Raw genomic sequence first — 10,023 nt, 5'->3', positions numbered from 1 at the left:
AGATAAAAAATAATTTATTTTATTACATTTTTTGTTGTGAAATATAAGGTTTTACTCGCTTTTGACTTATCAGAATGCTGCATTGACAGTGAAAATATCATTTTGATAATGTTACGTCATTATATAAATATATAGTTTGTGCATAAAAATGACATCATAAAATGACATTATATTTTTGTGTAGAAATATGTGACGTTATGCTCACATAAATACCACATGATAATCACAAGGGTATATAACTAATAATAAAATACAATTGACTCTTGAAAAATATCAAAGTTTCCACCACACAAGATGAAATATAACAGGTATATTCATCAAGAAACAAGGCATATCCTCTATTAACACTAACAATATCACATGTCAAAAAAAAAATTATAAAAAGAAAAAAAAAACCCACAAAAAAACCCACTATATACCGGGACATCAAACTCTTATCAAGTGAATAGTTGGCCAAAGGAATTAAGGCTCGAACAAGTCGTTATTTTATTAAAAATGGTGTGAATATAGTATCCACTATAATTTCTCTGACTTTAATTACTTTTTAACACATCAGAATTTAGATATTATTAAATCTAGTGATCTGCATAACACACCTGATATTCACAATAGTCGTAGTAAACTGTCCTTCACTAACACAACTATAGAAATTAAACTCACACCAACAAAAGGCGGTAATGGGACACAAGATCACCCTCTGCTTGCATTTGGAAGAGGCCTGTAATCTCACTGCATTCTGCAGGTCATGTGAACACTGGTTTTGACTGTTTCTGCCTGTGAGTCTCCTTTGGTAATCCATGATGGAAACCATTCTGGATATTCCAGGGGTTACTATCACTCCTGTTACATCCATCCCTGGACTACATATATTGTATTATAGAATACTTTTTTATCACATACAGTTACTATAATAACTACCTTTCAAAGAATTTGAGTGCCAAAATGTGCTGCAACAAACAAGTATTTAAATGTTGAAAATGAATCACATAACTACAATAGATCTACATATGTAGCCGTTATATATAATATACATGTATAATGATAATGTCATGGAAATGTAACGCTATACAGGTACAAAACTTCCAGATAGAGTAATATTTCATTGGTGTAACGAAAAAAAATATACACAAATTTTGAAGAAGAAAAATTTCAGCAGATTGTAAAATTAAAATTTCCCGCGCTTTTTAACGTATCCTTGTCAAGCAATCTATTTTTAGTATCGGGGTATTTCCTTGTGACGTAATTATGAAAAGCCTTTCGACGACCGAGATTTCTCAGTTATTTTTAGAATTCCAAGAAAAACAGAGGGCTTGTTCATGCAGGAAGTGTTTTGTCGCTAAGAGCAAACGCGTTCACATTGTTAAATTTTACTTTAGATCTACACAACATGGAGTAAAGATAACATTCAACAAAATATCATACAGTTTGAAAGTTGTCACCATCGAAGACTCGATGACTTGACCTAGTTCGTGACGCAGTGTAAAACCCACACAGAACGACTTGAGGGAAAGTTGTCGACGCAATAAACACCTTGCCGGAAAGATGTAAGTCAAATTTCCGATCTCATTTATTAATGAATTCTAAACTGATTTCGAAAATGGTACTTTATATCAGTGTACATTTATATGCCTTTTCTAATTTATGTAACTCATATTTTATATTGTACATTGTACATTTATGTTTTGTGTACTGTGACCCAATGACATGGTTTTTGTATTTCACTTTTTGTGTTACTGACAATATACTATCAGTTAATAGGTATTATATATATATATATGATATCCACCGAACAAACATATACAAATTAGTTTTTTTTTAATTCACAATTTAGTTAGATTTACTATATCAGACTACTAATAAACTTTAGTGATTTACACAAAAATATCTTTTCCAAATGATGTTAAACTCTGAGTTATTATAGGATCTTAAATAAGTGTTCATTTCATATGAGATTTTATGAAACAAGTCTAAGAAGCTTTTATTTTTGCAAGCCTTTGCGAGCAAAAATTAAACTTCGAGACAAGTTTCATAAAACCTCATACAAAATGAACACAAATAAAGATTGATACACACATGTACACTTAAAGATGCTCCACCGCTGACAAATGATATTTTTTCACTATCACAAAAAGGAGCAGATGATCAAGTATTTTTCTTCAGTTACAAAAGTTACTTACTTTACACCATTACCACCATTGAAAAATTTGAAGGAAGTTCGAATTCCTTCCATCCTTTTATACATTCATAAGTTAATTGTTATCAAACCGAGTCAAAAGAACATCATTTGAAATCAAAGGCCCACTATGTTTCCAAAACAAAAAATAAAAGTTTCTTTAAAGTGATGATAATTTCAGATGATCTTTTACCTAGTATATTGACGGCCTAAGATTGACAACCAAAGGGATCTAAGACAATTTTTAGACATTTTAAAGGTCTAGATAAAAAATCAAACTACTACATAGTATGACTGTATACGTAAAGGGTAGAAAGTTCCCCGACTCAAAACTTCTACACCACCTTCATGTTGCTTTAGTGGCTATAAAACACATTTGTAGCACGTTAATCTTCATAAAAACGGTTACTACTATTGGAAAGAGCAATAATTTTCCTTTCAAAATTATCCTACACAACTACATGAAATGCTGTCACTAAGACGATAGCTGACAAAGTCCATGGTAAGTTCTTTTAAAAGTGTTGTTTGAAAGTGAAGAGCAAGTGACAACTTTCTGGTGTTCAACTATTGAGCTGTGGGAAGAGTTATCTCCCTGGAGGGGGATAAATGCCCTTGGATTATCTATTACCAATGGCCAAGTGGGTTACTAAATGGTAATTCATCCGCAAAGACAATAGTGTGTGTGTTTGGGGGGGGGGGGGGGGGGGTAATAAAGGATATTTTAATGGGCATCTTATTACAGAATGTAAAGCTGTTGCCTGTAGATTTTAAATTATGGCTTAAATCTATGATAGGAAGCTTAGTATAATTAAGCCATATTTATGTTATTGGTGAAATGTTCAGTTGAAATATAGATTTGATTACCGGTATATATGATTGATTTTGTATTGTCTGGGATGTTTGAAATTATGACACTTTCAATTTAAGTCAAGTATTTCCGTTTGTGTTTAAATCATATTATTGGAATATCTAGGAAAAAGTGGTATGTGAACCATGAGGATTTATATAAGCTTTAATCTTCATACAGACCAGAATCTTAATATCAATATGTGTGCGCAGCCCTATATCTTTCACTTACATGTATATACATGTATAGGAAAAAAGTGTGTACTATACGCTGTCACAAAAATACAGTACATGTATACATTTGCTAGACCTCTTGTCATCCTTTATCTTGACTGGAACTACCTTTTAAAAAAATGCTTTTATGACAGTATACTTGTATTTTGTTTGTGTATATGTATTTTTATAAGCTGATCAAACTCCACAACAAGTGCAGATAAATAGCAAAATGACTTCCACATAAGAAGAGTAAACCGACTTGATTTCACTGCAACTTGATTTTGCAATTTCCATTTCAAAACATCTTTGCAAAAATTAACATTCGCGGGTTAAAAAAAATGACTGGAAAGTCTTATCAGTATCAATGATGTAGATGCTAATTTGCAGAGATAAACTTTCAGGTTAAAAAAAATGACTGGAAAGTCTTATCAGTATCAATGATGTAGATGCTAATTTGCAGAGATAAACTTTCGGGAATTTATTGATGGATCGCAAAATTTGTGAAAGTTAGTTTGCAGTAAATTGTCTGTAACTGTTGATCGGAAGCCGAGTGGTAGTTGTCCCAACATCTTACCAACAGTGAGCCATAGGCCACCTCTGGATCATGATTTTACACCCCATGGGAGCAGTTACCAAGTGCTGACCACTGGTCAGTGGTTTTTTTCTCTGGGTACTCCAGCTTTCTTTCACTTCCTTAACCTGGCAAATTCTTAGATGACCATGACTGTTAATACCGTATGATGTTAAAGCAGCCAAAGCAATTGATGATCACTTATGAATTGATAATAAGATCAGTATGAATACATGATATTGATAGGCGTTGTTAATTCCATTAGATTTTGTTCTCCAGCACTTTACTGTGCATATGACAAGATCTGAATTTGGAGAACAATGCTTTTGAAGTGTAGGTGCTTGAAACCACTAGTTATAGGGAAACAAATCTGACCTAGAAACCTTTGTTGTTTGTACTGTAAGGTTAATAAATGTAACTTTACATATCCACGAATGGGTTCTACAGCTGTAAATTTGGTAAAAACAAAGTGTGATGATGAAGCTAGATTTTAAAGAAAACATTGAGAAGTTGGAATTTTATCAGCATCGCTAAGGTAAATTAATTTTCACCAATGTAGGCTAGCTGAATTGCTGAAGTAAACATATCTGAAATCTTATACATTATAATCTGTAGATGTCTTTCAGCAAGTTATATATATAATGATATGAAATGCTTTAGCTCAGTTCTTTTAGGAAATTGTAGCATTTTTTTTTTTAAATTTTGGCTTTTCAATTGGAAAATTAGGAGTGTTGCTGTTGGGAATGAGGCCAAGTTTTAGCCCAAAGGCTTAGCTTGTTAAGATGTTTTAAAATGTGTGAAAATTATGTGTACTTAACTACAGTGTCATATATTATTGTAAAATGAAACCAGGCACTTGCAGTCCAAAGTCATGCGGATAAAACAAATCCTTGTGAACATGATATACATCCTCCTTGTTTATGATTTTGCCTGTCTGTGTGCATTGATTTTGTGGTATTAGTTATGATATCTGATGTAGCTGTAATATCAATACTATATAATCCTCTACATGTTCAACATTCTGACATAAGCTTAAAATATTTCAATAGTACCAGCACCTGGTTTTTATGCCTATTGGCTCAAATATGGCTTCTTATGGTATGGTAGTAGGAGCGGTAAAATGCACGGCCTGACTGGTTCTAACCCTGTATCCTCCAACCCCTCAAGGTTGCGGGTTCGATCCCAGTATACAGCACACTATACTCTCACCCTGTTACATTTGGTTAATACACCACTTCAAGTACTAATAGGAGATTGAGAGACTTCCTTGGAGATAAAACCTGGATTGCCATGTATTTGAGGGTGAACCTATTTGAAAGATGAGTGGGAGGAGTAGTGTAGTAGGTTCAAGTTGTGTTAAAGTGTAAATTGGGATACGGTCACCTTTTGGCTTTGCACTGGGTGAATTTCCTTTTAGCTCAGTTTTTACAACAGATGACCAATACATCCAGGGCGCAGGTTTGGTTGCCTCTGGTAGCACAGTACTCTTACCCTGTGACATGCTATGTAGCTTTACCTGCTGATTGGAACCTTGATTGGTTTTTCTTAAATGGTTTATTATGAGTTATTCGTTACATTGGTTTTCCTTTAATGGTTTATTGTGGGTAATTTGTTACATTGGTTTTCCTTTAATGGGTTGTTATGAGTTGTTCGTTACATTCGTTTTTCCTTTAATGGTTTATTATGGGTTATTTGTTACATTAGTTTTCCTTTAATGATTTATTGTGGGTAATTCATTACAGTGGTTTTCCTTTAATGGTTTATAAGTTATTCGTTACATTGGTTTTCCTTTAATGGTTTATTATGAGTTGTTCGTTACATTGGTTTTCCTTTAATGGTTTATTATGAGTTGTTCGTTACATTGGTTTTCCTTTAATGGTTTATTATGAGTTGTTCGTTACATTGGTTTTCCTTTAATGGTTTATTATGAGTTATTCGTTACATTGGTTTTTCCTTTAATGGTTTATTTTGAGTTATTCGTTACATTAGTTTTCCTTTAATGATTTGTTATGGGTTATTTGTTACATTAGTTTTCCTTAATGATTTATTGTGGGTAATTCATTACATTGGTTTTCCTTTAATGGTTTATTATGGGTTATTCAATACATTAGTTTACCTTTAATGGTTTATTATGCGAGTTATTCGTTACATTGGTTTTCCTTTAATGATTTGTTATGGGTAATTCATTACATTAGTTTACCTTTAATGGTTTATTGTGGGTAATTCATTACATTGGTTTTCCTTTAATGGTTTATTGTGGGTAATTCATTACATTGGTTTTCCTTTAATGGTTTATTATGGGTTATTCATTACATTAGTTTACCTTTAATTGTTTATTATGCGAGTTATTCATTACACTGGTTCTCCTTTAATGGTTTATTGTGGGTTATTTGTTACATTGGTTTTCCTTTAATGATTTATTGTAGGTAATTTGTTACATTGGTTTTCCTTTAATGATTTATTGTAGGTAATTTGTTATATTGGTTTTCCTTTAATGATTTATTGTAGGTAATTTGTTACATTGGTTTTCCTTTAATGGTTTATTATGAGTTATTTGTTACATTGGTTTTCCTTTAAAGGTTTATTATGGGTTATTTGTTACATTTGTTTTCCTTTAATGGTTTATTGTAGGTAATTTGTTACATTGGTTTTCCTTTAAAGATTTATTGTAGGTAATTTGTTACATTGGTTTTCCTTTAAAGGTTTATTATGGGTTATTTGTTACATTGGTTTTCCTTTAATGATTTATTGTAGGTAATTTGTTACATCAGTTTTCCTTTAATGATTTATTGTAGGTAATTTGTTACATTGGTTTTCCTTTAATGATTTATTGTAGATAATTTGTTACATTGGTTTTCCTTTAATGATTTATTGTAGGTAATTTGTTACATTGGTTTTCCTTAATGGTTTATTATGAGTTATTTGTTACATTGGTTTTCCTTTAAAGGTTTATTATGGGTTATTTGTTACATTTGTTTTCCTTTAATGGTTTATTGTGGGTTATTCGTTACATTGATTTTCCTTTAATGGTTTATTATGGGTTATTTATTACATCAGTTTTCCTTTAATGGTTTATTGTGGGTTATTCATTACATTGGTTTTCCTTTAATGGTATATTGTGGGTTATTCATTACATTGGTTTTCCTTTAATGGTTTATTATGGGTTATTCGTTACATTGGTTTTCCTTTAATGGTTTATTATGAGTTGTTCGTTACATTGGTTTTCCTTTAATGGATTATTATGAGTTGTTCGTTACATTGGTTTTCCTTTAATGGTTTATTATGGGTTATTCGTTACATTGGTTTTCCTTTAATGGTTTATTATGAGTTGTTCGTTACATTGGTTTTCCTTTAATGGTTTATTATGAGTTATTCGTTACATTGGTTTTCCTTTAATGGTTTATTATGGGTTATTCGTTACATTGGTTTTCCTTTAATGGTTTATTATGGGTTATTCGTTACATTGGTTTTCCTTTAATGGTTTATTATGAGTTGTTCGTTACATTGGTTTTCCTTTAATGGTTTATTATGAGTTATTCGTTACATTGGTTTTCCTTTTATGGTTTATTATGGGTTATTCGTTACATTGGTTTTCCTTTAATGGTTTATTATGAGTTGTTTGTTACATTGGTTTTCCTTTAATGGTTTATTATGAGTTGTTCGTTACATTGGTTTTCCTTTAATGGTTTATTATGGGTTATTCATTACATTGGTTTTCCTTTAATGGTTTATTATGAGTTGTTCGTTACATTGGTTTTTCCTTTAATGGTTTATTATGAGTTATTCGTTACATTGGTTTTCCTTTAATGATTTGTTATGGGTTATTTGTTACATTAGTTTTCCTTAATGATTTATTGTGGGTAATTCATTACATTGGTTTTCCTTTAATGGTTTATTATGGGTTATTCAATACATTAGTTTACCTTTAATGGTTTATTATGCGAGTTATTCGTAACATTGGTTTTCCTTTAATGATTTGTTATGGGTAATTCATTACATTAGTTTTCCTTTAATGGTTTATTGTGGGTAATTCATTACATTGGTTTTCCTTTAATGGTTTATTATGGGTTATTCATTACATTAGTTTACCTTTAATGGTTTATTATGCGAGTTATTCGTTACATTGGTTTTCCTTTAATGATTTGTTATGGGTAATTCATTACATTAGTTTACCTTTAATGGTTTATTGTGGGTAATTCATTACATTGGTTTTCCTTTAATGGTTTATTATGGGTTATTCATTACATTAGTTTACCTTTAATTGTTTATTATGCGAGTTATTCATTACACTGGTTTTCCTTTAATGGTTTATTGTGGGTTATTTGTTACACTGGTTTTCCTTTAATGATTTATTGTAGGTAATTTGTTACATTGGTTTTCCTTTAATGATTTATTGTAGGTAATTTGTTACATTGGTTTTCCTTAATGGTTTATTATGGGTTATTTGTTACATTGGTTTTCCTTTAAGGATTTATTGTAGGTAATTTGTTACATTGGTTTTCCTTTAATGATTTATTGTAGGTAATTTGTTACATTGGTTTTCCTTAATGGTTTATTATGAGTTATTTGTTACATTGGTTTTCCTTTAAAGGTTTATTATGGGTTATTTGTTACATTTGTTTTCCTTTAATGGTTTATTGTGGGTTATTCGTTACATTGGTTTTCCTTTAATGGTTTATTATGGGTTATTTATTACATCAGTTTTCCTTTAATGGTTTATTGTGGGTTATTCATTACATTGGTTTTCCTTTAATGGTTTATTGTGGGTTATTCATTACATTGGTTTTCCTTTAATGGTTTATTGTGGGTTATTCGTTACATTGGTTTTCCTTTAATGGTTTATTGTGGGTTATTCGTTACATTGGTTTTCCTTTAATGGTTTATTATGAGTTGTTCGTTACATTGGTTTTCCTTTAATGGTTTATTATGAGTTGTTTGTTACATTGGTTTTCCTTTAATGGTTTATTATGAGTTGTTCGTTACATTGGTTTTCCTTTAATGGTTTATTATGAGTTATTCGTTACATTGGTTTTCCTTTAATGGTTTATTGTGGGTTATTTGTTACATTGGTTTTCCTTTAATGGTTTATTATGGGTTATTTATTATATCAGTTTTCCTTTAATGGTTTATTGTGGGTTATTCGTTACATTGGTTTTCCTTTAATGGTTTGTTGTGGGTTATTTGTTACATTGGTTTTCCTTTAATGGTTTATTATGGGTTATTTGTTACATCAGTTTTCCTTTAAAGGTTTACTATGGGTAATTTGTTACATCAGTTTTCCTTTAATGGTTTATTGTGGGTTATTCGTTACATTGGTTTTCCTTTAATGGTTTATTATGAGTTATTTGTTCCATTGGTTTTCCTTTAATGGTTTATTATGAGTTATTCGTTACATTGGTATTCCTTAATGGTTTATTATGAGTTATTTGTTACATTAGTTTTCCTTTCATGGTTTATTATGGGTTATTCGTTACATTGGTTTTCATTTAATGGTTTATTGTGAGTTATTCGTTACAGTGGTTTTCCTTTAATGGTTTATAAGTTATTCGTTACACTGGTTTTCCTTTAATGGTTTATTATGGGTTATTTATTACATCAGTTTTCCTTTAATGGTTTATTGTGGGTTATTCATTACATTGGTTTTCCTTTAAAGGTTTACTATGGGTAATTTTTTACATTGGTTTTCCTTTAATGGTTTATTGTTGGTTATTCATTACATTGGTTTTCCTTTAATGGTTTATTATGAGTTATTCGTTACACTGGTTTTCCTTTAATGGTTTATAATGAGTTATTTGTTACATTGGTTTTCCTTTAATGGTTTATTATGGGTTATTTATTACATCAGTTTTCCTTTAATGGTTTATTGTGGGTTATTCATTACATTGGTTTTCCTTTAAAGTTATATGTGCCGTAACTGGGCGTTAATTTTGACATGCTATTTTTTCATCATGAATTTATTAAAAGACATAAGGTTAGATGAATAAAGCTGTAAAAACCATTCAAATGGCTTCAGATGACTTATAAGCGTTAGTTATAACACAGAAATTTTGTACTGAAAATTTGTTGTTTTTATGCCTTAAATATGTTTAAATGAAAACATACCTGCAGAAGTCACTTTATAATTACTAAAAACATTGTAAAAATGTGTAATGAAGTTGTAGACCTCAATTTGGCTTCATGTTCTCACCGTATGTCTCATTTCACTTCACTATTGATG

General features: G+C 30.6%; 1 protein-coding gene across 3 annotated transcripts in view; it reads left to right on the top strand.

Moving 5' to 3' along the window:
• The first annotated feature begins 1,296 nt into the window (after window positions 1–1,296).
• Window positions 1,297–10,023, top strand: part of LOC138325694 (serine-rich adhesin for platelets-like) — a 66,865-nt gene continuing 58,138 nt past the window's right edge. For 2 of the 3 annotated variants that reach the window (XM_069271524.1, XM_069271522.1), the window contains exon 1: window positions 1,297–1,544. The gene's annotated coding sequence lies outside the window, so the exon portion shown is untranslated. Of the gene's footprint in view, window positions 1,545–4,250; window positions 4,342–10,023 lie in introns of those variants that run through there. The other variant, XM_069271523.1, reaches the window with a different exon arrangement.

Source organism: Argopecten irradians, chromosome 6 (assembly GCF_041381155.1).
Source record: "Argopecten irradians isolate NY chromosome 6, Ai_NY, whole genome shotgun sequence".
Classification (NCBI taxonomy): Eukaryota; Metazoa; Mollusca; class Bivalvia; order Pectinida; family Pectinidae; genus Argopecten; species Argopecten irradians.
This window is presented reverse-complemented; position numbering and strand designations above follow the sequence as displayed.